This window comes from Anguilla anguilla, chromosome 10, assembly GCF_013347855.1.
Source record: "Anguilla anguilla isolate fAngAng1 chromosome 10, fAngAng1.pri, whole genome shotgun sequence".
NCBI classification, from domain to species: domain Eukaryota; kingdom Metazoa; phylum Chordata; class Actinopteri; order Anguilliformes; family Anguillidae; genus Anguilla; species Anguilla anguilla.
In genome coordinates, this window is record NC_049210.1 from 22,801,570 (window position 1) to 22,827,488 (window position 25,919).

The 25,919-nt window shown below is 41.0% G+C and overlaps 1 protein-coding gene across 6 annotated transcripts in view; it reads left to right on the plus strand.

Annotated features, from left to right (window-relative positions):
- The window catches only part of LOC118206226 (astrotactin-2-like), a 466,985-nt gene that overhangs the window by 328,020 nt on the left and 113,046 nt on the right, over positions 1–25,919 (plus strand). The window lies entirely within an intron of this gene.

Below are 25,919 nucleotides of genomic sequence, written 5' to 3' on the forward strand. Positions count from 1 at the left end.
GGTGTTAAATCAGAATGCATTAGTCAATACAGTGATTTCAGCTTCAAAAATATGGAGCTCACCATCTGGCTAATGTGCAGACAATCTGTGCTGAAGCGTGGTTAGACCTAACATTCTTGGGCATTAAAAAGTAGTATAATTAACACCTTGCAAAGCAAATAAATCCAAAACTTTGCTGATGTTTGCAAGTATTAACTTCAAAATTCCCCTGCTCACCTACAAGGCTCTCAATGACTCGTCTCATTGCTACCTCACTCACCGTCTAACTGTGCACACTTCCTCTCACACTCTCCACTCCTCTAATTTTGGCATTTTTCTCACCACCCTCAAGACCATTTTCTGTACGTGGTGACAGAGCTTTCTGTGTGGCTGCACCATCCCTGTGGAACACTCTTCAAAAAAACAGGAATGCAAAGCATGTTGCAATTTTTTTACCACACAAGACTCACTTATATAGCCTACACTTACCGTAGCTTCCACTACTGCTTTGATTAGTGTTACATTCTAAAATCCACCTGCGTCAAATAACCAGGTGTACACCAATGACGGTAACACTAAGCCACATTAACAATAACCATGACCTCAAAGAAGACCCAGTTGAGCACACAGTGACAGTTTACAGTATAAAAAGACAAGTGGGCATTTATCATACAACAAACCAGGGAGTTATATCTACCCTAAAGCTGTTAAAAGCTTGGATGCAAGATCAGCGCAGGTTTCAGGGTCTCACCGTGCAGTCAGTGGATAGATGGAACCCATGGCAGAGTGGAAAATGGTCCTCCATTCAAAGGTCTGTCCTCCAATCCCCCGTATTTGTTCTGAAGTAGGAATTGGGGTAATCAATGACTATCCTTACAACCTGCGCTCATGCAAAATAATTTTATATAACTAAGAAGTAACACAGGCTACAGCTGGTGATCTAACAATCATATTACAGAAAGAGTTGACAGTGCCATAAGGTAAGCAGATGCCAGACTGCACACAGTTTACTGCAGACAGCGGACTAATAAAAAAATATGCACATTATCTATATATACAGTCCTGCATCTATTTAATAATGCTGCTCAACAGCAGTCCTCAGCATCCTCAGCAACAGACATACCTCAGTCTGGTTGCCAGGCGATGTCCAGTGGCGTCTGCCTCCTTAAGAGGGTAGTCGGGCTGCGGTGTGTGTCCCCTCAAGTGCATCTTCCGACCAGGATCTCCACGACGTCATTCTCTCCACCTGTAGGGGAGACAGAAACAGTTGCAGCAGCACACAAAACAAAACCAAAAACCAAGCAGGTACACAGGAACGTAACACCAAAAACCCTGGGACTTAACAATTAGTATACTTGAATGTTTTGTTTCTATGCTTTAGTCTTTACTGCATTAATGTCCAATGCATCTTTTTTACATTCTGTAGATACAGTCCTTTGTTTTCTTAACCTTGTTAAGTGGCCTTGTGCTCTTATTTTTAATACAAGGTTATTAGCTATTGAACTAGCCATTAGATGCCACACTCCATAATATGTGCTATTCTCAATATGGTGCACCACATAGGCAACTCTTCAAAAAATGAACCCAGTGTAATAACAAGGGAGCACTCTGGAGATTGTAGAAAGCACAGGCAAAACCCCCATAATTTCCCAGCATGTCTAAAAGATGAGATACCAGCTATTTATTTGAGAGACATTCAAGGATATGTGTTTAATTAACAAAAAGTCATCTGCAAACATGGAGCTGCTTCATTTGAAAAATGAGGTGCTTGGCTAATGTTTGGTGTGCTCAGGTTAGACGCTTCTTAGCGACTAGTTCTCAATGCAGCACTGTGACCCACATTCCTGATCAGAGCCTGAAATGCGCCAAGGCGGCCTGCAGATAGCAGACCCGTGGGGCAGTATGTGCTAACGTGACCCCTCATAAGCTGATTAGGGTACTTGCGGTGGCTACAATCGTTTCTAGCAAATTTAAAGGCCAAAAACTAGAAAAAATGTGTATACTTAGCAGTTTTATTGGGATGGCAGATATGCCATGCTGCCAAGTTATGCCTTGCTGGGGCAGCATGCCCCATACCTATACAGCACCGAGAGTTTGACACTTTCCAGTGTTTCCTACAGAAATAACCACAATGATCACAGACTCTCAGCCGTTAAGAACATTCATTTCTGTACCTCCTGACCTAATGTAAACAGACGGAAGTCACAATATCAGACATCCACACAATAAAGCCCCAAACTTAGGGGATTTTATATTTTTCCTTTTCCTTCTTATTTTCCTTCTTTTTCCTGCCGATTACATCATCAGAAATGCTCCAGGCCCGCAAAAGTCTCCCCATTGGACATTTAGCTACGTCTGCCAATAAAAACATTGGATATACACAAAATAGACATATACTGTATTGAATTGCGCACATAAAAAAAAAATACTATACAACATATAGTATAGTTATTTTAAAAAAAAACATTTAAAACAATATAAATTATTGACACTTTTATGTGACACATACACTGAATGACAACATTCTCTTCAGATTTAAAAAATACAGGGTCAAATTACTTGAAATTCAAGAAATATTGGTAGGCACTGCTTTGGAATACAGCTTGTTTAATTTGTGTGAGCCAAGGTATCCAATATTGTTTTTCTTGTTTGTAACTTGGCCTAATCTTAATATCAGTACTTTTAATGGCAGGCCTAGATTAAGTAGACCTAGATTCAAGTATGAATTAATCACTTATAGACAATGCTTTGTATGTGTGAGTAACTTGGCATTTTTGTATGTTGAAAATGTGTTTTTCTTCAGATATGGCTTACTGTTTTAAAGGTCTCTCTGACAGGATGAAGTGCACATTTTGTGCTTTGGCTTTCATGTGTTTTGCTGCCCCCTGGTTTTTATGGCTATACTAGCAAAGCAGACCTGAATGAAATTGATTTTTGCCACTCCATTCAAAGGCATGTCATTTGTCCTGTAAAGGTGGTAAAGTAACTATTCAGTTAGGCAGTGAGTTGATGAAGTTGCACCCTGTATAGCCCATCAACACCCAACACATTCATTATGAACAGGTATGTCCCTTTATTTACAATGGGCAAATCTGTAGTACCAGTGTTTTTACTAGATGCTCTGATGGTGTTACAATAGGAGGATGCAAGGAAAATCTGGCTCTCTCTGACCTGAATTTGGCTGTTTAATTATTGGTCAATTAGACCTGACCTGTGCTTAGCTGGTTTTGTTTCATTTTTTATGGTGCTAAAACTATTCATTGAGAAATATGTGAAAGGTGAGTCAAACACAGCTGAAGGTGCAATACCTTGGCTTGACACACGATGTCCTCAGAGTCTTGGGAAACTACAGAATTGGCTGTAAATTATTCCCACTCAAGCCAGCGCACTTTTCTTGAGTGTAACCCTGAAGCTATTTTTCTGTGTTAATAATGTGTCTGCATTTCAGTGGGTAATTAGCATTTTGGGTACACTCAATTCTTTCCACAATTGGCTAATATCTGTCCATTAATGTTCCATGCTTAATATGGATAATTTTTCAAAACTGGAAAATGTAAAACATAAATATAAATAAGAATATACATATTTACCACATCCAATTTGCTGTCCTTTCAGAATATCCTACCATAATGAGATCTCTCTACAGTATTGTTCATCCACTTTAGTATTATGGCAGAAACCTACTAAAATGAGAAGATGACTAGCCATTACTTAGTTATGAATTTGAGTTATAGTATCAAATTTCCTCAGAATTAGTGCACACTGAGTGTCACCCCTTTGGATCAGGAGTACAGTGCTTCCTCTTTCAATCAGAGCACAGTAATACACACTACTGTCCAACTGTGTCAAAGCACACTTACTGTGTACACACTACTGTCCCTCTGAGTTAGAGAACAACTGTACACACTACTGTCCCTCTGAGTTAGAGAACAACTGTACACACTACTGTCCCTCTGAGTTAGCGAACAACTGTACACACTACTGTCCCTCTGAGTTAGAGAACAACTGTATGCACTACTGTCCCTATGAGGTAGAGCACAACTGTACACACTACTGTCCATTTGAATCAGAGCACACCTGTACACACTACTGTCCATTTGAGTCAGAGAACAACTGTACACACTACTGTCCCTCTGAGTTAGAAAAGAACTGTACACACTACTGTCCCTCTGAGTTAGAGCACAACTGTACACACTACTGTCCCTCTGAGTTAGAGAACAACTGTACACACTAATGTCCATCTGAGTTAGAGCAGAACTGTACACACTACTGTCCATTTGAGTCAGAGCACACATACTGTTTCCACACTACTGAATCTCTGAGTCAGAGCACCACTCTACACACTACTATTCCTATGAGTCAATGTGTATGTAAACACACTGAGTTGGGGCACATTTAAACCACAACTGCCCCTCCAAGTCAGAGCTCAGCTAACCTCACTACTTGCTAGCCTCACTGGGAAGCTAGCCTCACTCCCTCATAGTGACCCTGAGCCAGTGCACAGCTAGCGTCACTGCACAGATTAGCCTCACTCCCTCCATGGCACCAGGATCAGCTGCCTTGGTACAGTGCTCAGGAGACATACAGAAGGGGGGACAGAGCCCTGTATAACCAGGCAAGAAACACATTAGCCGCGTTTCTACTGCAGGAACTTTCCCCAGGAACTAGGAACCTTTTGAGGAACTCAGTGCGTTTCCACCGCAGGGACCAGGGTCTAAATTAAGTTCCGGGGACGTTATTTTACCCCCAAAAACGTCCCTGCTCGGGGGGTAGTGCTTTCCAAAAGTACAGGAACTTTGGGGGTGGGGCTTGCAGCGCTGAACATTTCTGATTGGTCGAGTACTTGCAGCGTTTTATTTCAACCGCCATTTTTAAAAATCTGCAGCCGCAAACCAGTTTTGTTCATTGTGCTTCGACACATCAACATGGAGTGACAGAAGAAATCATACGAGAGATGGACCAACGACGAAGTCTGAATCAGTACACTGAGTACAACTGCATTATGCATTTTTCTTCATTGTTGTGTTCTTCATTAGAGTAAAGATTACAGTCTGGTTTCACTAAGCTATATATTAGCTATGCTGTTTGCATTGTGGACGTAGAATTACTTCATCATAATTATGGCTGGAGTAGTCGTCACGGAAAATGGCTGGAGCACTCATGGCAAAGTTGTTTATAATCATGGAAAACTGAAAGAGGCATAAATCATGGACTGTTTTTTTTAACCAATTTATTAATTGAACCGATAGAGCTTATGCACGGAAGTGGGAGATGACTGAAATAAGACGCGCAACTGTAGCAAGAGTAACAAATGCTTGAAGTCCACAAAAATATGTGGAAAGTTAGCGCTAGCAATAAATATGAACAATGCATTGATAGGCTGGTGCATCACAGAAAGAAATGTATTTTTTTTTGTCTTTAACATAACGTTGTTAGAAACAGCATCCTGAAATTGCATTACTAAATAAAACAGCGTTACAGTGTGCCTGTTTAAAACAGCCGTCGCTTTTTCATACGACAGCGGCAGCGTTGCCAGGTGTACGATAATTATCATATTTGTACCATAATTTTACCCTCTGTACGATGTACGATCAATAATGACAAAAAGTTCCCAAATGTACGATAATTTTGCCATTTCACTAAAAAGTGCATGAATTTACTAAATTCCTAGGCTGCTGATTCAGGATCCGGTTTGTCTTTTCACATGTACCAATTGAGATAATGAAATCTGATCCTAGATCTGTAGAGGCATAGTCATTTAGAAACACAGGTCGCATCTTTCCAGCCAATCATTATGCTTGATGCATGATGTGCGTGCCCCCACGGGAGCGAGCACTGCTGCCGTTCTCCCGCTCGTTCTTTCTGATGTAATGTAATGTACTCCCTTGACGGACAGTGACTCAGAGGTTGAAGTTGAACTCAAAGACTAGGTAGGGCCAGTTATGCACTGACGCCACTGCAACTTTTTGGATGTTTTGAAAAGAGACATGCTGTCACAAGAACAAACAAATATTGATACAGCATATTAAATACATTGACACAGCATAACGTTATAATTATACACTGATGACTTATACAATTGTTGTTTCCATGCTGATGAATTGTAACGTTACAGCTCTCAATTATAACGATTACGTTTGAGCAATTGCGATTTAATTGTAGGCTGTTTGACATTATCCGTAGACCAGGCTTTTAGTGTGAGTCTCATTCATTTGAGTAGGGTCCAGAACAAGTCACGGTAAAGAAATCAGCATCTAGGGGTAAAACAACCCATTTTGGGAAATGTAGTGAAATGAAATGGCCACATGAAACACAGTCTTTCAAACTAAATTTTGTAGAATAAAATCGAAACTAAAACATTTTATGAAAAATAGGGAAAGAAAGTGTTTTGTTCTATTGAATATTATTAAATATTCTGTAGGAAAATGCTCTGTCTATAAATGCCCCCCCCCCCCCGTCAACCGACACCAACCCTAGAGACGCCACTGATTCGGTGAACAAATCTTTTGAACAAATCTTTTTAGTGAACTGATTCTACTGATTCAGTACACTGAAAAGAACTATTTGGCCCACCACTAGCGTATGTGGTGCACAAATGTATTTTTCCCCTTTGTGGCTGCTGGTATTGCACTCATTGGCTGAAGTATGTGAGTAGGCATGTCAAACAAGGTTGTTGCTTACAATAAATACGCTATTGTGAAATTACATATTTACACCTGTGACTTCTCTTTTTTTGCTGTGTACGATAATTTTCTTTAAAATCCGATAATTTTAAGCCTCCGGTACGATAATTTAACATTTCCCACCTGGCAACGCTGGTCAGCGGACTAATTTGTCTAATCTTCGTGGGTCTTTTAACCACGGTGCAAACACAGACAACAGCCTAAAATAGCTAGGCGGTCCAGAAACATATCAAAAATCTCTCCAAAAAGGAATATAATGCTTTTTGTCCATTGTAAAGCATATAAATGAGCCCCTTATGAAGGTTTAAGATGAAACATTGATATCAGATTTTATATTAGATTTAAAAATAATGCAAAAATATTGTCACACAATGATGTACAGTACCTAAACCGCAGGGTTGCGTGCTCTCCCCACTGCTCTTCTCCCTGTACACCAACGACTGCACCTCCAGGAAATCCTCTGTTAAACTCCTGAAGTTTGTGGACGACACAACCGTCATTGGTCTCATACGAGATGGTGACGAGTCCGCATACAGAGGGGAGGTTGAATGGCTGGCCCTCTGGTGCAGCCACAACAATCTTGAGCTGAACACGCTCAAGACAGTGGAGATGACAGTGGACTTCAGGAGGCATCCACCTCCCCTGACCCCCCTCACTATACAAGGCAGCACTGTGGCAGCCGTGGAGACCTTCAAGCAGGAACAACGATCTCCAAGGGAGTGGGAGTGGGAGACCAACATTGTCTCCATCATCCAAGGCCTACCAGAGGATTTACTTCCTGTACCAGCTGAGGAAGTTAAATCTGCCTCAGGAACTGTTGGTGCAGTTCTACTCAGCTGTGATTGAGTCTGTCCTCTCCATTGCCATAACAGTGTGGTTTGGCACTGCCACAAAACAGGAGACACACCGGCTGCAGCGCACCATCAGGTCTGCAGAAAGGATTATTGGACTAAACCTGCCCTCACTCCAAGATCTCTACACCACCAGAGCCAGGAAGCAGACGGGGAAGGTCATTGCCGACCCCTCACATCCTGGCCACCACATCTTTGAACCCCTCTGGAAGGCGCTTCAGAGCACTGCACATGAGAACCAACAAACACAGGAACAGCTTCTTCCCACACGCCATCACTCTCATGAACAATTAACCCAGCCATGTGACTTGCCACCTCATGTCCTCAGTACAATGCCTCTCAATCAAAAATAGTCATACACACCCACAGCCATGTTCATTGTGCAATAATTTATTCATACACTCCTCATATTTATTACATATTTATTCACTGTATATGCACAACGCACTTTACTGCTGTGCATGATAGCACTACTGTTTACTGTAAGTAAAACCTACTCTTGTTGTTGTTTGTCATTGTTGTTGTTGACATTGTTGAATGTAAGTACAGTGTGAGTTACTGTGAACCGGAGTCAAATCCCTTACATGTGTAAAAAGCATGTTTGGCCAATAAACCCGATTCTGATTCTGATTCTGATTCTGATTCCCAAAGTGACTCAGAGCCAGTGCACAGCCAGCTGGAAAATTTTCCTCTGCCTTCTCTGCAACTATGTCAGCAGTCTCCCAATCTTTATCCAAGGAAAAAGATGAAAAAAGACAGTAAATAAAGATTTTGGCACAAGTTTTACTGCTTACAGCCAGCTGTTTAAACAGGGTATGGCCCAGGCCTGGCCCGTCTCCAGTTTGGGCCCTAATGAATGTGCCAGTCCTGCCAACGCTCTCCCCCGGGAAAACAAATAAAAAAGCAGGAACAAACTCTCTCTGCCCTCCCCCACCCCCTTCATCCCCTCACCTGGCCTTGCTGCCCCCCACCTCCCTGGTGCTGTCCGTCTCTTTGGTCTGCAGGTGAAGGTGAGGGTACAGTGTGGTCTTTTTAAAGGTCAGCAGTTTCTCCCTGTCTCTGCCTCCTGCTCTGCTGGGAGGCTGCAAGGAAAGCCTAATTCTGGTGATGGGATGGCTGTTATACCCTAGCGGTGTAATTCTGCCGATGGGATGGCTGTTACGATGCGATGCGATATACTTTATACACTAGCGGTGTAATTAGTGTTATACACTAGCGGTGTAATTCAGGTGATGGTATGGCTGTTATACACTAGTGATGTAATGCTGGGGATGGTATGGCTGTTATACACTAGCGGTGTAATTCTGGGGATGGTATGGCTGTTATACACTAGCGGTGTAATTCTGGTGATGGGATAGCTGTTATACAATAGCTCTGTAATTCTGGTGACGGGATGGCTGTTATACACTAGCGAGCGGTGTAATTCTAGTGATGGTATGGCTGTTATACACTAGCGGTGTAATGCTGGGGATGGTATGGCTGTTATACAATAGCTCTGTAATGCTGGGGATGAGATGGCTGTTATACAATAGCTCTGTAATGCTGGGGATGAGATGGCTGTTATACAATAGCTCTGTAATGCTAGTGATGGAAGTGCTATCACACACTGTCTCTGTTATGCAAGCTATGGGACCACACATTTTACTGCAAACTGTCCTTGAGTTGGTGTTTAGCTGTTTAGTATTTGTCCCTGTTTTGTTTGCTATTTATATTTATTTAGCTCCCAAGAGAAGACTTTGTCTTTGTCATAGAAACATAATTGCATAAACACAGACAAATGTCTGCCTGACATCAAGAAATGATTAATTGCTTGAAGAGTAGGACTTCACAAACAGCGCACTTCCGTTAGCTGTTTTTATTATTTATTATTTTTCTCCTGCACAGATGAGAATCTTTCTCACTACTTTCACATTTTACCTTTTACAGTTTTCTGTTTAGATCTTCCTTGTGTGTTTGCATGAAAAAAATGCAAGCAAAAATTATAGGGTCACAAGCTTAGAATAAGCAAACATAGAGAAAACATTATGTAACACAGACCAGGTAGACAGTGTGTTAGGCTATGCCCTTTCTACATATTTATGAATCAAGGATTTCAAAAATAATTTTTTTCCAGGAACTTTGTCATGGGGTTGCAGTTGGTGTGACAATTGAATTTCCATGTGTGGGATCATAAAAAGCATCCTTATTCCACTGACAGCTTCTTGTTCGCTGATTGATCATGTCTTGGAGATGGCAGCTTTGAGATCAGAACTGACAACCTTGTGTTTTGATGTACTGATCCTTATTCACTAGGCCATTCCCCCGTTTAGTTTGTCTGAAGGTGGAGGGGGTTTTAATTGGTGGGTCATAATAGTCCAAGCTATTTTGAAAGCCTCAGAAAGAATATTATATGTTTATTAGTCCCTTCCATCAGTCAACTTAAAAACTGTCCAAACATAGTCCAGACAAGTCTTTAGTTTGATTAAGACTGATCAAAGTATATTGAAAGTTTCACATTGTCAATTCATCTGGCTAATTGCAGCTGGACATTTTGATCTAACTTATGCTCACTTTTTTATATTTGCAAGCAAACATATAAGGATTTCACAAATCACGTTGGTTTTTATTTGACACCTATCAGTTTTTTTTACCATAAACAGGATGGGTCAGCTTCAGGATCAGTGGTATGAATGGTCTCACTTCAGTTGACATGTCCGTAAAATTGAAGCTCTCTAGGCCAAGGTGTTAATATTTTATACCCATCTTAAAACCAAGTTGAACCACGTAGGTTAACATATCTAACACATTTTACAATGATCGAGCTAACGGTCAAGGAATTGTGGCCAAATATGTAATTTGTCACTATTTTTTGAAAATTCATTGGTTAATAGTGAGCAAAAAAGTCATGCAATTAGGTTGGTTTATAATATATTTCTGTATCTCAGTCTCCTGAAGCTGTATACCAACTTTGAAGCAAACAGAACCAATGATTTAAAAAAAGCCTCAGAGAAAAAAAAACTGTCTGGAATATTTAAAAAATGGTGGTAAACCAAGATGGCAGACATGGGTAGTCCTGTGCAAAGATCTAGAACTCCTGAATGTGTGTATGAACTTTGGCATCAATCTGAATCGTGGTATGAAAGATATGGACCAAAACATAAATATGCATGTTACAGCACCACCATCTGGCCAATACATGTGTGATGCCTTCCGTGGGGGCCAGAACAGCCCCCTGCTGAATATGGTTACTCTAGAACTTATGGTTTCCTGAACTACCGATATTTTTATCAGAGAAAAAATAACGAGAGAACTGCGGCAAAACAATGGGCTCAGCGTGCTTGGATCCCTAATGAATGTAAAAATCTATCATCTGTGGAAAAATAATAAGCAATATAATCTGGCCATCTGTTTAGGCTGTTTAAAAAGCCACTGAGTGTTTCATAAATCCTCTGCAACAGAAGGACTTAACAAGACCTCAAGAAAAACAGTAATAATGCTAATACTAACCACCATTAACAGAACTTAAAACAAAAATGACAACACCACTGCCAGGCCAGCATTGGCATGAAATCCGGACTGTTTAAATATCTTAACCATAAATAAAAACACCTCTAATTACATACAGTGGTCACTGGTTTCAGTTGACACATTTGTCTCTGCTGCAGCAGTTCTGCTGGCCAGAAGGAAATGCATGCGGGGTTCTGACAGTAGGGGGCAGCAGAGTGTAATTTTTCCTCATAAGGACAGTTTCCACCATTCTGCATTGTACTGGACGTCACGCCGCGTTGCATTTCGGGGTGATCGCAATCTTAAAATGAGTTTAGCTCTGTAAATTTTAAGATAAAATTAGTATTTGGGAAATATAATGCCCTAATACCAGCTGATATTGGGCTGGAGTCAGCATAGAAGCCATTCAAATGTTTATGGATCTGGTAACTCTCTTTTTTATATTATTACAACAGTTTGCAACATAAAACTTGTAAGATCCTAATCAGGATGTCAAACCTGTTTTGGCGATTTTTCAGAAAACAAACAGTTTATTTTTTACAATGTCATAAATGCTATTCAAATAACAACATAACCTAACTTATCAGAAGAAGAAAAAAAGTTTTCTTTATTACGATTTATTATCCACTTCCCTCTTCCTGTGTAATCATTCTAGTTGCAGAGGGAGGTGACACTTTCTGCTGGCAATGTTTTCACGGGCATTCCACGCACAAACATTAAAATGAAATTGGCATCTGGGCTCAATTTAACAGGTCATTTGACTTTGTTTTTGAGCATTTGTGCTTGCACCTAACGCTGCACCAAAGTCAATTAGGTCATTATAAAAAATCTAACCTCATTGATAATATTACACATTTTTGTTATAATAAAAAAATTGTTGTGAAATGTTTTACGTGTTATTCGGTTATTATGCATTTCATATATTAAGGTGTTCTATAATGTAAAGCTGTCCTGAGGAACTTGGTATTAACCCAATGGGCTACAGGGGCTGCAGCCCCGGACCCCGGCCACTAGGGGGCCCCCACCAAAGCATGATTGTCAATAGGAATTGCGTTAATGTGATTGAAAAATACAGTATGATCGCTTGGTCTTTTGTCCTTTCAGTTTGTCCATAGCTGGTTTCCGTTCCAATAATTCCTTCACTCATGTTGTAGTCAAGTGTAACGTAGCAAATTTTTCTAGCACAGTTAGCCTACGAAAATGTCCAGTGGTCAAAGGAAATACGAAAGTGGGGCCAAAAAAAGAAAATTTCAGCAACAAAAACAAGAGAGAGCTTTGAGGTTGTTAAAGAAGACACCTAAATTAACCAACTTCTTTAAATCAGAAAGCCAGCCTGCCACTGCTAGTAGTAATAGTACTGATGTTAATCATGAAGAAGAGCCAGGTACTTCAACATTCGTAAATATTAGTGGGGAAGAATCAGAGGTAACAGACAGCGATGGGGCCGCCATGGTGGAGGAGAAAGAAATATCGTTAGATGCTGCATGTTGGGGAGTAATTACAGAAGAGTTGCATTCCTACTGGGTCAGGAAAGGCGTTACGGCCCCCACACTGTCAGAACAGAGATGTAATTTTTTTGGCATCAGAAAGAATATACAAGAATCAGAAAAAATACTTAAGTAAAACGTTGTTCACCCGAGCAGGAAAAAGGCCCTTTAACATTACTGGTGAGTCAGATATTATTTATTCACAAGTATAGCCTCAATTGTGTTTTAAATGTAGTAGTGCCGACTAGGCTATTTCAACGATTATGTATTCTATATTCTGAAAATGGTGTAAGGTGTCTGTCTGCCTCTCTGTCGTTGTGTTTTGGGTTTGTGCGGAATTGTGCTATGCTCTGGCTGTTCAGTTGGGTTTGTGTGGAATAGTGCTATTCTCTGGCTGTTGAGTACATCTGTTTTGGCTGCACATCAGTATTGATTTGTTATTAAGCTATATTTCAATAATCAATAGGATTTTTTTCATCATGGCTGTGAAGCTGGCAGCCTATAAGCTAGTCTAATAGTGAACTGTACTGTCTTAGTGTATGATTGTAATAATAGAGTGGTTCTGTTGCCTGGACCTCGATTCACTGCTGTGTAAATTCACACAGTGTGTATGTGTGTGCGTGTGTGTGTGTGTGGGTGGGTGGGTGGGTGTCCGTGCGGGAGGGCCCCGGCCGAGACAGATAGCCCAGGGCCACGGAAGTAGTTTCTGTGGAAATACAAAGAAAATATATGCAAATTTGCCCGTGGCGGGAAGATCTCTCGCGGCAGAAGGGCCAACTGAAACCAGTGACCACTGTAAGCGAACAGGTGAGTGAATGCATAGTATCCCGTACATTGTATTTCCTTCAAGGATATGGCACCGATGCAGCACACTTATATATAAAGCAATGGAAGCAATGGAAGTAAATTAAGCCTTGAAAGTTGATGCAAATAATTCCTACAGGTGTCCCAACTCTTGTTGATTACTCATAAACCCTCTGTATAAAATTAGTGTTGGATCAGACTGTATTACTACACTCTCTGGAGCATTATTTGGACAATATTGCACTGCAGGAAGTAGTATATTGCCATCATAATGGTGAGAAAAAGGCAATTAACAAAAGGAAGACAGACAGACCATTTGAACCCTTAAAAGTGTAGGTCTTTCTTTAAGAGAAATTGGAAAGAAAGCCAAGGTGTCAGTGAGTACAGTTTCCTGCACCATTGAAAAGCACTTGGAAACTGGTGGAAACTGACAGGAAGAGATCCGGCAGACCCAAATCCACAAAAAAATCAGAAAACAAGTTTCTGAGAGTCAACAGCTTGCATGATAGGCGGCTCACAGGACAACAGCTTCAAGCACAGCTTAACAGTGGTCGAAGTAAGCAAGTCTCAGTTTCAACAAAAAGAGAAGACTTTGAGCTGCAGATTTGACAGGTCGATTGGCAGTACGAAAGCCATTGCTAAAATGGCTAAATAAGAAAAAAAGGTTTGCCTGGGCCATGAAGCACCGGCAGTGGACTACTGAAGACTGGAAGAAGGTCTTATGGACCGATTAATCAAAATTTGAAATCTTCTGTTCATCACACAGGGTTTTTGTACGCCGTCAAATAGGTGAAAGGATGGTTCCTCAGTGTGTGACACCAACTGTCAAACATGGAGGAGGAAGCATGATGGTCTGGGGCTCTTTTGCTGGATCCAGAGTTGGCGACTTGCACAGAGTGACTGAAACCCTGAACCAAAAGGGCTACCACAGCATTTTGCAGCGCCACGCAATACTTAGTTGGCCAGGGGTTCATCCTACAACAAGATAATGACCCAGAACATACCTCCAGGCTATGTCAGAACCATCTTAGAAGAAAAGAACAAGATGGTAGGCTTCAAATCATGGAATGGCCAGCACAGTCTCCGGACTTAAACCCCATCGAGCTGGCTTGGGTTGAACTGGACAGAAGGGTGAAAGAAAAGAAACCTACAAGTGCAACACATTTGTGGGAACTTCTGCAACAGTGTTGGGAAGATCTTTCAGAACAATATTTGATTTCCATTGTAGAACGAATGGCACGAGTTTGTTCAGCTGTTATATCTGCAAAAGGTGGCTACTTTGATGAGTCAAAAAATTAGAATAAATTGTGTTAAACAGAACAATTCCATGATTTCTTTTTTATTTCCAATTGTTTATTTGTTCTATGCTTTCATTTCAGAGTACATTGAGACAACTGTGTAAATTTCAATAATTTCAATGGAAAAATGGAGGTGTTCTAAAACTTTTGACCGGTAGTGTGTGTGTGTGTGTATATATATATATATATATATATATTTACATTTCATCCAAACACTTGCATATGTAAAAAATATTTATTTATTAATGTATTTATTTACTTCTTTGTTTTTCCAAACTAAAACTTTTTCCTTTTATTTCCCTTTTCCATTTTCTTCTATCCCTTTCTTCTTTCTCTAAGAGAGAAATACCATACAAAATACCATACAAATACCTCATACCATACAAACTATATGTATCATTACCCTGAGCGACCAAAGTACCTTACACTGTGGTGTTTTATGATGAATTCAAAACACTCTATTTGCAGATCCTCTTCAGAGGTAGTGTTGAAAATAAATGTGTTATCAAGAACTTATCATGTTCACAACCACTTGGTTAATATTTCTTAAATCCACTATAAGTGCAATCTGTAAGTCTATTACTGCCTCAACATTACAATTTCTTAGCCAAGCTTTAATTTGAGTCCAAAAAAGAGCAACCATGGGGTAGTACCAAAAGGATATATGGTAACGATTCTTTATCACCATGACAAAGTCTACACATTGGAGACACCGCATATGTACATTATAACATTTGTTTTGTAGCTAAAACTCTATACAATACATTTAACTGAAAGCTTGGCATAAAGAAATCAGTGGTTGTATTATATATAATATTTATGTTAATTTTTATGGTCTGTTAAATATAACTTTGGTTTTTAAGTAAAAATGATACATTTCTTTGTGTATATTTTTTATTTTTGGTCCATTTATTGTTTTGTTTTTTTACATAGAGCTTCCAGACCATTAATTTCTTTTAGATGCCTTAACACATTCCCTGTGATGCAAACAATTGATTATTGCTCTGTATTGAACCAACCTGTCTGAACACTTTGGGCATTTGTCTATATTATGTAAGCTTACCTTCTTCATTTAAAATATCATTCACAAAAATAATTATTTATCAAACATTTGTTTCGTAAATATTTATCTCTGAAACATAAACATTCTGTTTAACACAATGTATTCAAATTTTTTGACTCATCAAAGTAGCCACCTTTTGCAGATATAACAGCTGAACACACTCGTGGCATTCGTTCTGCAATGGAAATCAAATATTGTTCAGAAAGATCTTCCCAACTTTCACCCTTCTGTCCAGTTCAAACCAAACCAGCTGGATGGGGTTTAAGTCCAGAGACTGTGCAGGTTATTCCAAAGTCGTAAGGTATACCTTAAGGTCTTCCTTTAGTTGTCGAGCTGTTTCCCAGCGCCTCCTTAGCTAAGGTATACCTTCTGAAAGGTATACCTTTAGAAGGGTGGTCTGAGGCACTCGTAGCTATCCCTTAGCGATGCGCTCTGCTCATCCTCTCACAGTTTTAGCCTTATTAGGCCAACATTTTGCTTTTAAAATTGACAGTTGTACTACAGTGCGCATCTAGTAGCCCACATCTGCATGCACAAATGACATAGATAGTTTAATATTAACTTTATGAAAATTAATTATCCAAACAACGTTTCTGTGCATAGCACATCATGAGAATATTATCGTTTCACCAGTCTATTACCATCATGATGGCAATAAAGTATAGGGCCTATCCATAATACTAATCCAATTTGTGAAAAAAATAAGCGTATATTATTTTTACGTAGTGGAGCTTACTGAGGATATGGCTTTTCTGACTGCATACCCTGTAGGAATGAGTTTGTTTGTGTGTGAGCCAATGATCACACTGACTTGGAACAAACCGCCGGTTTGTTAAGAATATAAAACCCGTGTGAGAAAAGCCGACATTGAGTAAGTATACTTGCATGACCGGACTATACGGAACTAAAGAACGTTGATTTGCCTAGCCATAAACACACATACAGGTACGGTGGCTCATAATGAACAAAGAGGACAAATGATCTACATCCCTTTCCTTTAGCTCACACTCTTATATAAAATAAAATAGCACTGGGTAAATATCAACATTACAGAACATTTCTTTCTTACCATGTTGCTTTACGATTTTCAGTAAACAACCCAATAATGATATTCTTGGTTAACCCTCTGGGGTCTGAGGCTAAAATGAGGCACACTGGTGATTGTGCCATGTTCTGACATTTGTGTAAATTTCATCAACTGTATATGCAGTGATTCCAAGGTGTTTCATATCTCTGTTTTCAGCACAAACTCAGCTACAATAATATGGCAGCAGTAAGTAGGTCATAATCGTATGTGGATTGTAAATTGCTCTAAAAACACACAAACTGTAAACAGTAGTTTTGAACATGCACAGGAATGTTGTAATAAAACACACTAAACAATAGTATCTAAGTTTTTGGATCACTGAAATGTGTTCATCAGGGTCTTGTGTATCAAAAGATGACAAAATATTTTAGCAAATCCAATGAGAAATATAAAATAAATTGCTAAAAGTTAGTGTTGTGACTACTATTTTTCAACACCAGGTGAGAATGGGAGGGCAAATGGCCTGTCTGTAATGAATATACATTGGGTAGGAGGACCTGCCAGCTAAGTAGGCTATTCACACCTGGCCGCATGCCTCCCCACCACTAAGACAAAGACTCGTTGAGCCATTTAGAAGACAGAAACAAAGACATCTTTTGATTTTAGAACATTTATTGAAGTAAACTATATGCATGGAACATGAGATGAGACTGGTGTACTCTTGCAAAACCTGCATGGCCTCTTAGCTAGTGGTGAACTAGGCCGTGATTCCTGATCAGCATCTCTGTAAATATAATAAAAACAAAATTGTGCTTTACAAAAAAGGGACAAACCACTCACTAATGAAAACAAAACTTAGGAAATGTGACATGGTTACATCATATACAAACAAAGAACCAAACAAACACAACCACACGCAGAGAGGTAGCCTATAATTTTGAGAAGCAATGGTTAGAATCATTCGTAGTGTGGGAATTTACAAGCGCGCATATTAGTGAATATTCCTACAAACACACAGAGAATGTAATACAGCACACATTTACAAATAATGCAAGCTATCAATGAAACAACATTAGCTAAACTAAATAAAGATATTCCAACTCAACTACACGCAACTCATCAATAGCAATGTCTCAATCTGCAGTAGGCTAGGTCTGTTTAGCTAAGTGGTTATTTTATTGCTATTTCCCGAACTTACTTACAGTATGCTAATATCGCTTGTGCGAGGACATCGGTTTTAGAATCCTAGCCACGCCACTACACGCCAGGCATGGGCTATTTATTACCAATATGATCAAAAAAAAATACGGTCTACCTGCTACTTCTAACACAACCAGATGCAGAGAGCCTAGCCTATAATTTTGAGATGCAATAGTTTGAATCGTTCGTAGTGTGGGAATTTACAAACGCGCATATTGCTGGATATTCCTACAAACACAGAGATACGTTGCAGTACAGTACACATATTTACCAATATTATCATAAGAAATATATTTACTCATGAAGTTGATCCTCAGCTGGATCAGTTCGCTGTTCGAAATGACACCGCTCTTCATCAGTGTCGGCTTCCAGACGGACCATTTTACAAAATTAAACGAAATGTTTACCTCAAAAGAAGTGAATTAGGCTACACTTTGACATTCTATCCCGTTTTCGCAGGCTTGGCATTTCTCACACGGATCTCGCATCACCCCTCCCATAGTCCCCTTCTATGGAGAGTAATTATAATGTCTTTAACATGTGAATGCGATTTGGGCGGACTTCCTGCTGAGCGAAATTCACATAGTAATGAGTAAGGATTAACGAAGCATACATGGTTTAATTATGGTTTAATCAATCAACAACTTTTAAAACAATTCATATTATTTGCCAATGAGCGCATTGGAAAGTCGCGATTCTAAGGTTTCTGTCAATGTTTTTGTTGCGTCTGTATGATAGCAGCTCGTGAACTTAATCATCCAAATAGAAACAAAAGTTCATTTCATCTTGTCGAGCTCCCCAGAGGGTTAAACTTAAGACTACCAACAGAAAATTTAGATGGATGAACATATCACTTTAACAGGTAGGCCTATTCATAAGGCATACCCGGTATAGAATTAATCATGATCAATTTCCACAGATGCGCTTTTGCCTTTCATCTACGATCATTTTTGCACTGCAGAGAAAAGTTCGTGGGAATCAGTGGATATGCTGCTACAGTTGCCTATATTTTGTGTGACAAAAACAAATTAACATTAGACCTTTGTTTCAATAAGAACAAAATAATTCACCCATATGTAGCCTATATCCTTTTTACTGGGCTTCCGAGAAGTCCCAGACTATGGCTTATATGTCCCGATTGATGCTCTTTATTTTATCTTTTGTAGCCTACATTTATTGATTGAAACTATCACAAGGTCTCGTTTTGACTCTTAAAGAGATTAGCAGATGATATTTAGTAGGCATAGCTTCCTCTTCTGCAATATTAGATTTATGTAAAATGATTATAACAACACTTGTTATATTAAAACATCGTTCATAAGCCTTTACAAGTGAGATAATAGATTTGCGTGGCATCTATTGATAAACTTTTCAGCACCACAGTGAAGGCCAGCTCCAATTTACGACGTACCTTTGGAACTGTCCCTTAAGGCAACTGCTAAGGTATAGTCTGGGAAACACTCGCAAAAAAGCGAGCTCCCTTTGAAAGGTATACATTAGAAACTTTTGTAGAACGTTAAGGTACATCGAAACTCGGAAATTCAGCCCAGGTCAGTGGTTGTGAAGCAATGGAAAGTAACAGACAAGATTTGCTTCTCCCTAGGATGTATCCAGATCCCATCTGTCACTGAGAAGACAGTCAAGAGCCTAGGCAAGGTCTTTGACTGCACACCACATCACTCCAGACAACCAGCAAGGAGTTAGAGCCATAGCTGATGGTAGTAGACAAATCAGGGCTGCCAGGGAAGTTCAAGGCCTTTGCTAGTCTCCTGAGGCCCTTGATAGTCTATGAGGTCCCACTGACGACTGTAGAGGGTTTTAAAGGAAAGTCAGCCGATTCCTCCACAGATAACTGGACCTGCCACGAAGCCTGAGCAGCATCACCTTGTACGGTCAGAAGAACAAGCTATGGCTCCCATTCAGCAGCCTGACTGAGGAGTTACGGACTGACTGACATAGTCACCCATGCAAGAGAGGTGCTGCAATACAGAGACTCCACTGACAACAGAGTCCACACCCAACATTGAAGTGAGGACTAGGAGGAAGTGGAGGGTGCAGGAGGCAGCTGAACAGGCTGAGTCACAGCTGTGGCACAGCGTGCTGCTGGGATCAGTGGCATCTGGGCGTGCAGGGCTTGGTAGCATCCCAAGACCTCGCTACAACAAGGCCTTAAGGAAAAGAGAGGCATCACCTGGTCCAGGAGGATGTGCAAGTAGGGGTGGAAGAAGTTTGCTCCAGTAGGATGGTGGGGATGCGGCAGCAGGGTGCATGGACCAGATGGGAGGGACCAGAAGTGACAGAGCGGAAGATCTCTTAGGTATGGAAGGTTGAACTGCTCCGAATCAAGTTCCTGATCAGTTAGTCTATGATGTTCTCCCCAGCCCAGCTAACCTCTACTGCTGGGGTATGGTTGAGACACCAGCATGCCCTCTGTGCCAGAGAAGAGGATCACTTGAACATATCCTCAGCTGTCGCGTGAAGGCCCGGGGAGAGGGGCGCTATCGCTGGCATCATGACCAGGTCCTGAAGGTGATAGCAGATACCATCTGCACAGGGATCAGCCAAGCTAAGCAACACTCCCCAGAAAAATGGGCTATTGTGTTTGTTAAGGCGGGGGAGAAGCCCCAGGCTCAGCCAAAAGTACAGGGTGGGCTCCTTGTCACAGCAAGGGACTGGCAGCTGAAGGTTGATCTGGGGAAGTAGCTCAAGTTCCCAGACACCATCGCAGAGACCACGCTCAGGCCAGACATGGTCCTGATGTCTGAAATATCAAGACAGGTGGTCCTGCTGGAGCTGACTGTTCCTTGGGAAGACCAGATGGAGGAGGCCTATGAGAGGAAGAGGACCAAGTATGAGGACCTGGTTAGCGGGTGCTGGAGGCAGGGATGGAGGGCACAATGTGTTCCTATAGAGGTGGGCTGCAGAGGCTTTGCAGGCCAGTCTCTCCACGGGGGCTTCAAGCTCCTTGACATTACAGGACTGCACAGCAGGAAAGCCATCAAGGACACCACTGAAGCTGCAGAGAAGGCGTCAAGATGGCTGTGAATCGGGGGGGGGGGGGGGGGGGGGGGGGGGTTTGGACAACACATGCTACATGGACACAAGCTAGGGCCTGATTAACCCTGGCTGGATCGCCTGGGTGAGGGTGTATGATTGTTAAATGACCCAAAACACCCCATGACCCTAGGTTACGTCACTGATGATGTGTCCAAGTGCATCGTAAGATATGTGAAATAACTGTAAAAGTGTTCTATATATCTAGTGTCGGGCAGAGCTACTAGCTTGACTACATTTTCCAGTACCGTGTGTGTAGTTTATCTATTTCCAAAATCAAGTAGAATTATCAACTACCTGTATTGGCATCAAAGTAAAATTGTTAACTGTTGAAAGCAAAATTGCCTGCCTAAAATGGACCAGATTTATTATGTCACTACCACGACTTCTCTGTCCCATATAAAGTGCTTTTCTAAAGTCATCACGTTACTATCATATAATGTTGGACATTTACGTGACTATTCCATGAAACTGACTGCACAATCGGGCCTATATCATGAATGGGGATGCTTAATATAACAGTTTTCAACAGCAGCAGATTGACAAGAGATGTAGCCAATCTAGTACCTGTACCTGTCTGTCAAGCTGTCTGAAGCTGTACGAAAGACGGATGAAAACACGAACAATTATAATTTTAATGGATGCAAATTTTAAAAATACTACTAGCATGGCCTCTGCGATTAACTGGTTGATTGCGATTGACGTATTGGGCACCATTGCTATGAGCGACACATTTTGCTAATATTTGGCATCATAACATTGTAGAGTAAGAGGCCTCCAGTTTTTTTTTTTTTCAACAGTTTAGTGTATGACAGTATTCCTTTTTCATAAGAATAATTACCACAGGTAAACAGGCATACACTTGTTAGTGCAGGTAAACCAGCACATGCCTGTTAGCACAGGTAAAAGGATACTGTGGCAAACACGCTTGCCACAGGCCACCGAAGTGGCTTTCCTAGGGGCCCTCCAGCACAGAGACACAGGGAGAAGATGTTCAAATAGTCCACATTTATTTACGAGGGTTTGGCAAGATGGTACAGCCAAATGAGCAGATGTAAAACACTGTCATGACAGAGAGGCTCCCCCATGTGAGTGGGGATGGCAGATTTAACCTGTGCGCACTGACTACCTCACTACGCACAGGTGCAGCCACTCCTGCTCCCGGGTCCAATTAGCCTGGCCAATTATCTAATTCTTAACCAATTATCCAATTGGCCAGGTCTAATTAGCTTGACCCAGGGCAGGTGTGGCTGCTTAAACCAGCCATCCCCACACCACAGATACATGCCTGTTACAGGCACATGCCTGTTAGTGCAGGTAAATCAGTGGTGTCAAACTCGTTGCCATGGAGGGCCGTGTGTATGCAGGTTTTCATTCCAACCAATTAATGCTGCCTTAATTGAGTCCAATTACTCATTCAGCCATATGCGTTTAACTGCATTGAAGCACAGAATATAAGAAAATTTTTATTTAGACAATGCGGGTCACCATAGACGTCGGGTCACCATTGTGCACAAACCTGCATCCCTAATTCAGCAAATAATTTAACTAATTATATAATCAAGATCTGAGGCTGGAATGAAAACCTGCATACACACGGCCCTCCATGGCAACGAGTTTGACACCACTGAGGTAAATGGACACATGCCTGTTAGCTCAAGTTAACAGACACATGACTATAAGTGCAGGTAAATGGGCACACTCCCTTTAGCACAGGTAAACAGGCACATTCCTGTTAGCACAGGTAAATAAGTACACACCTGTTTGTACAGGTAAACAGTCACATGGCTGTTAGCACAGGTTAATGGGCACACATCTGTTAGTGCAGGTAAATGTCACCACTCAACAACGAAAAAGTATCTCTGTAAGCAAGAGAATAAAAACACAGTATCAATCCACCAGCATTCTAATTACAGAAAAAGACTTTTTCCAATAGCTGCTTATTCCCGTGTCAGTGGTTTACATTAATTTAGCTTTGAATTGAAACTGCAGTTTCCTTAATCGCTTGTGTTTAGCAGGTCGGTATTGTCCTCCCGATCTTATCTGAAGTATGTTAAGTGCTGCTGGGAAAGACCGTGCTCAATAAATTACTATAAATTAATATGAACAAGTAAATGGCTACTCTCTAATGAGGAATAATTGAAAGCAGGTTTTTGTTCAATGCCAGCAAGAGGAAATAGCTCGTTCTGTCATTTTAAAATCTGATTCAAAAGGTATAATTGTTATACAGCCAAGGAAAAAAGAAAACTTTTTCAACATCACCATAGAAACTCAGCTGTGTGTATTTGTATGTGTTTGTGTGAGGTGGGAGTGGGGGGGTGAGAGATTTGTCTACCATTGCACTTTCACGGTCATGTTGCTAATGGAGGAGAATGCCTTATGCGGCCTTCTGATCCCAGGTCAGTCAAACTGCAGAAAACAGAGATTTCTGTGGTGTTTGCATAGGGTATGTCAGTACTAACACTGACCCAGGTTCACAGTAAGATCATTATAATTGTTGTATTATCTCCTCATTTGTGCAGTTCTCCAGTTTAAAAAAAGGATTACCTGCACAGTGCTTTAAAATACTCCAGTCAGTATTTCATTGAGAGTCTTTATTAAACACTGACTGGGTACATTCTAATGCAGTGTGCAGGTAATCCTTTTTACACCTATTACATGTACGCACGTTCTGTCTTCTTCTGGGGTTCTCCAGCTTCCCATCCAGCATGTTCTTTCTTTTCATTTCTCTGTGCTGTAACAGAATGATCCAAGGCTTGCATTGCATCCAAGCTCAGCCAAGCTAAGCAGTAAAACACACAAAATAAAATGGCAACATAGTTGGAAATGAAAAGGGAATCACAGAGAAACTGAAAATGAAGGACATATAAAATGCTGAGTAATCAAGCTACAGATAACTAGCAGCACTGTCTGATGTGCAGTTATTTTACTTTTACTTTTAGAAGCAGCTTAGTCATTTTGACTTTTGAATAACGGGTTACACGATAAGCAAGAACTGCTTTTCTTATTTTTCAGTTTAGTGGTCATAAAAAAAACATGTATAGAAACAGAGAACAATGAGCTGCACTTGTGCATGTATATATTCTTATCAGAAATATTATATATTTTAGATTTAATGATATATTATGTAATTATTACACATTGCGGTTGGATTGAATGTGTCTCTTTTCCACTGTGGGGAGAGGTTTGGCAGATGACAGCAGACATTGAGTAAAGGCTCGCTAATGTACAGCAGCTCTGCGGAGGTGTGCATGGTGAGTTTGAGAGTTTGCGGAGGCGCTCTTGCGTAAGATGCTGTTGGTTGGCGCTCTTCGCCTCGGCCGCGTCGCCCGCTGCATCTGCCCGCCGCTCATCCATCACGCGTGATTAAATGAGCTTTTCCGCGTCCTCGCTCTGGGCCCCCGGGCTCGACGAGGAGCCGTTGAGAGAAAGCACCTCACGGCTGTGGTTTGATTAATGGCCGGTGACGTCATGGCGGGGTAGTGTCTTGGAAGAATCAAAGATCCCACCTCGCACGGGGGAATGTGGTCTGCGGTGCCGTTTTTCACTGTTAGCCACCGTTGCCACAAGTTTGAATCTTGCTTTGGCACACGTGCACGGGTGAACTAATAGCCCGGCGCATTTCTGTCGAGCGGGTGTCCGCAAACTCCCAGCTGTAGGGGGGGTTCGAGGCTTTGGCCACTGCCTGCAGGGTAGAGTCTCCCAAGGCACTGTGGCTTTCTCACGCAGTACCGCGTCTGTTTGGCAGAACAGCCCTGACAGACAGAGCCAAGAGAATGTGAAGCCAGCCTAACACTTATCTGCTCTTCCATGACGTAATACAGTGGCTTCTTGAAATTTCTGTGGCCACCAAGGATGGAATATAGCTTTGATTTATGAGTTAAATATGATTCCTTATATACATTGTAATGCTCTCCAACTAGATTTTTAAAATGAAAAATGTATGTTACTCTCTGTTTCAAAACGTTTCTGTTTATATTATTATTATTTCATAGGGGGAGGAGCATGGTGGAGAAAGGGGAGGTGTTAATATGTGGGCTTAAGGTGGATGGGCTGGATCCTTATTGTTTCTGACGAAGCCCAGAGTAAAAGAATATTTAAGAACTGATATGCATGTGAAGAGGAATAAGTCGCCAAGGAACCATCATCTTTTTTTCTTTCCCTTAATCCCCCTAAATCTTTCTCCTCATTGCTCTGCATGGGTAAACACATGCATGTTCAGCTATGCTTGTGCAGTGTTGGCCGCCGTACCCTTGGGAAGATGAAATACAGCCATTGCAAAACCATTGTGATTACTCCATCTTCTATTATGATTTCTCCACTTTCTTCTTCAATGAAATATTACTTAAGCTGTGGATGATGCTGCACACAAGAAAACCTATTTTTAGCAGCTCTGTGATTTCTAGAATCTCTGGAGACCCCCCGTCTACTTATTACAATAGTGCATGCTTTATAATTATAATGAACTTATCTAGGGAATAATTACATTGAAATTTTACATTCAGACAGATGGCTATTTACTAATGATATTCTGGTTGAATTCTATTTAAGACGAAAAGACTCAACCGAAACTGGAGGCAAAACAACTTGTACAGTGCATCACAGCCATTGGACAGCAAGCAAATTTCAGTCCTAACTAGGAAGAGATAAACAAACCGACACCATTGAAAAAAATAAATAAATAAAAGGTGGATTAACAGGGTTTTTTGAGATAGACTTTTTATTTTGATTGATTGATTGATGGCAGAGAGCCTTGAGGGTGTTTATATGTTTTCAAGTGTTCACTAAGTTCACTCAGAGGCCCCTCACCAGACCCACATCCCACACCACCCCAAACCCTGACCCTTATCCCAAACCCAAACCCACATTCAACACCACCCAAGACTCCGACCCTCACCTCACACCATAAATCATCTTCCCACACTCTAAACCCAAATTCATCACCTACCCCTCAAAACCAACATCCCGCAAACACACCACCATGTAT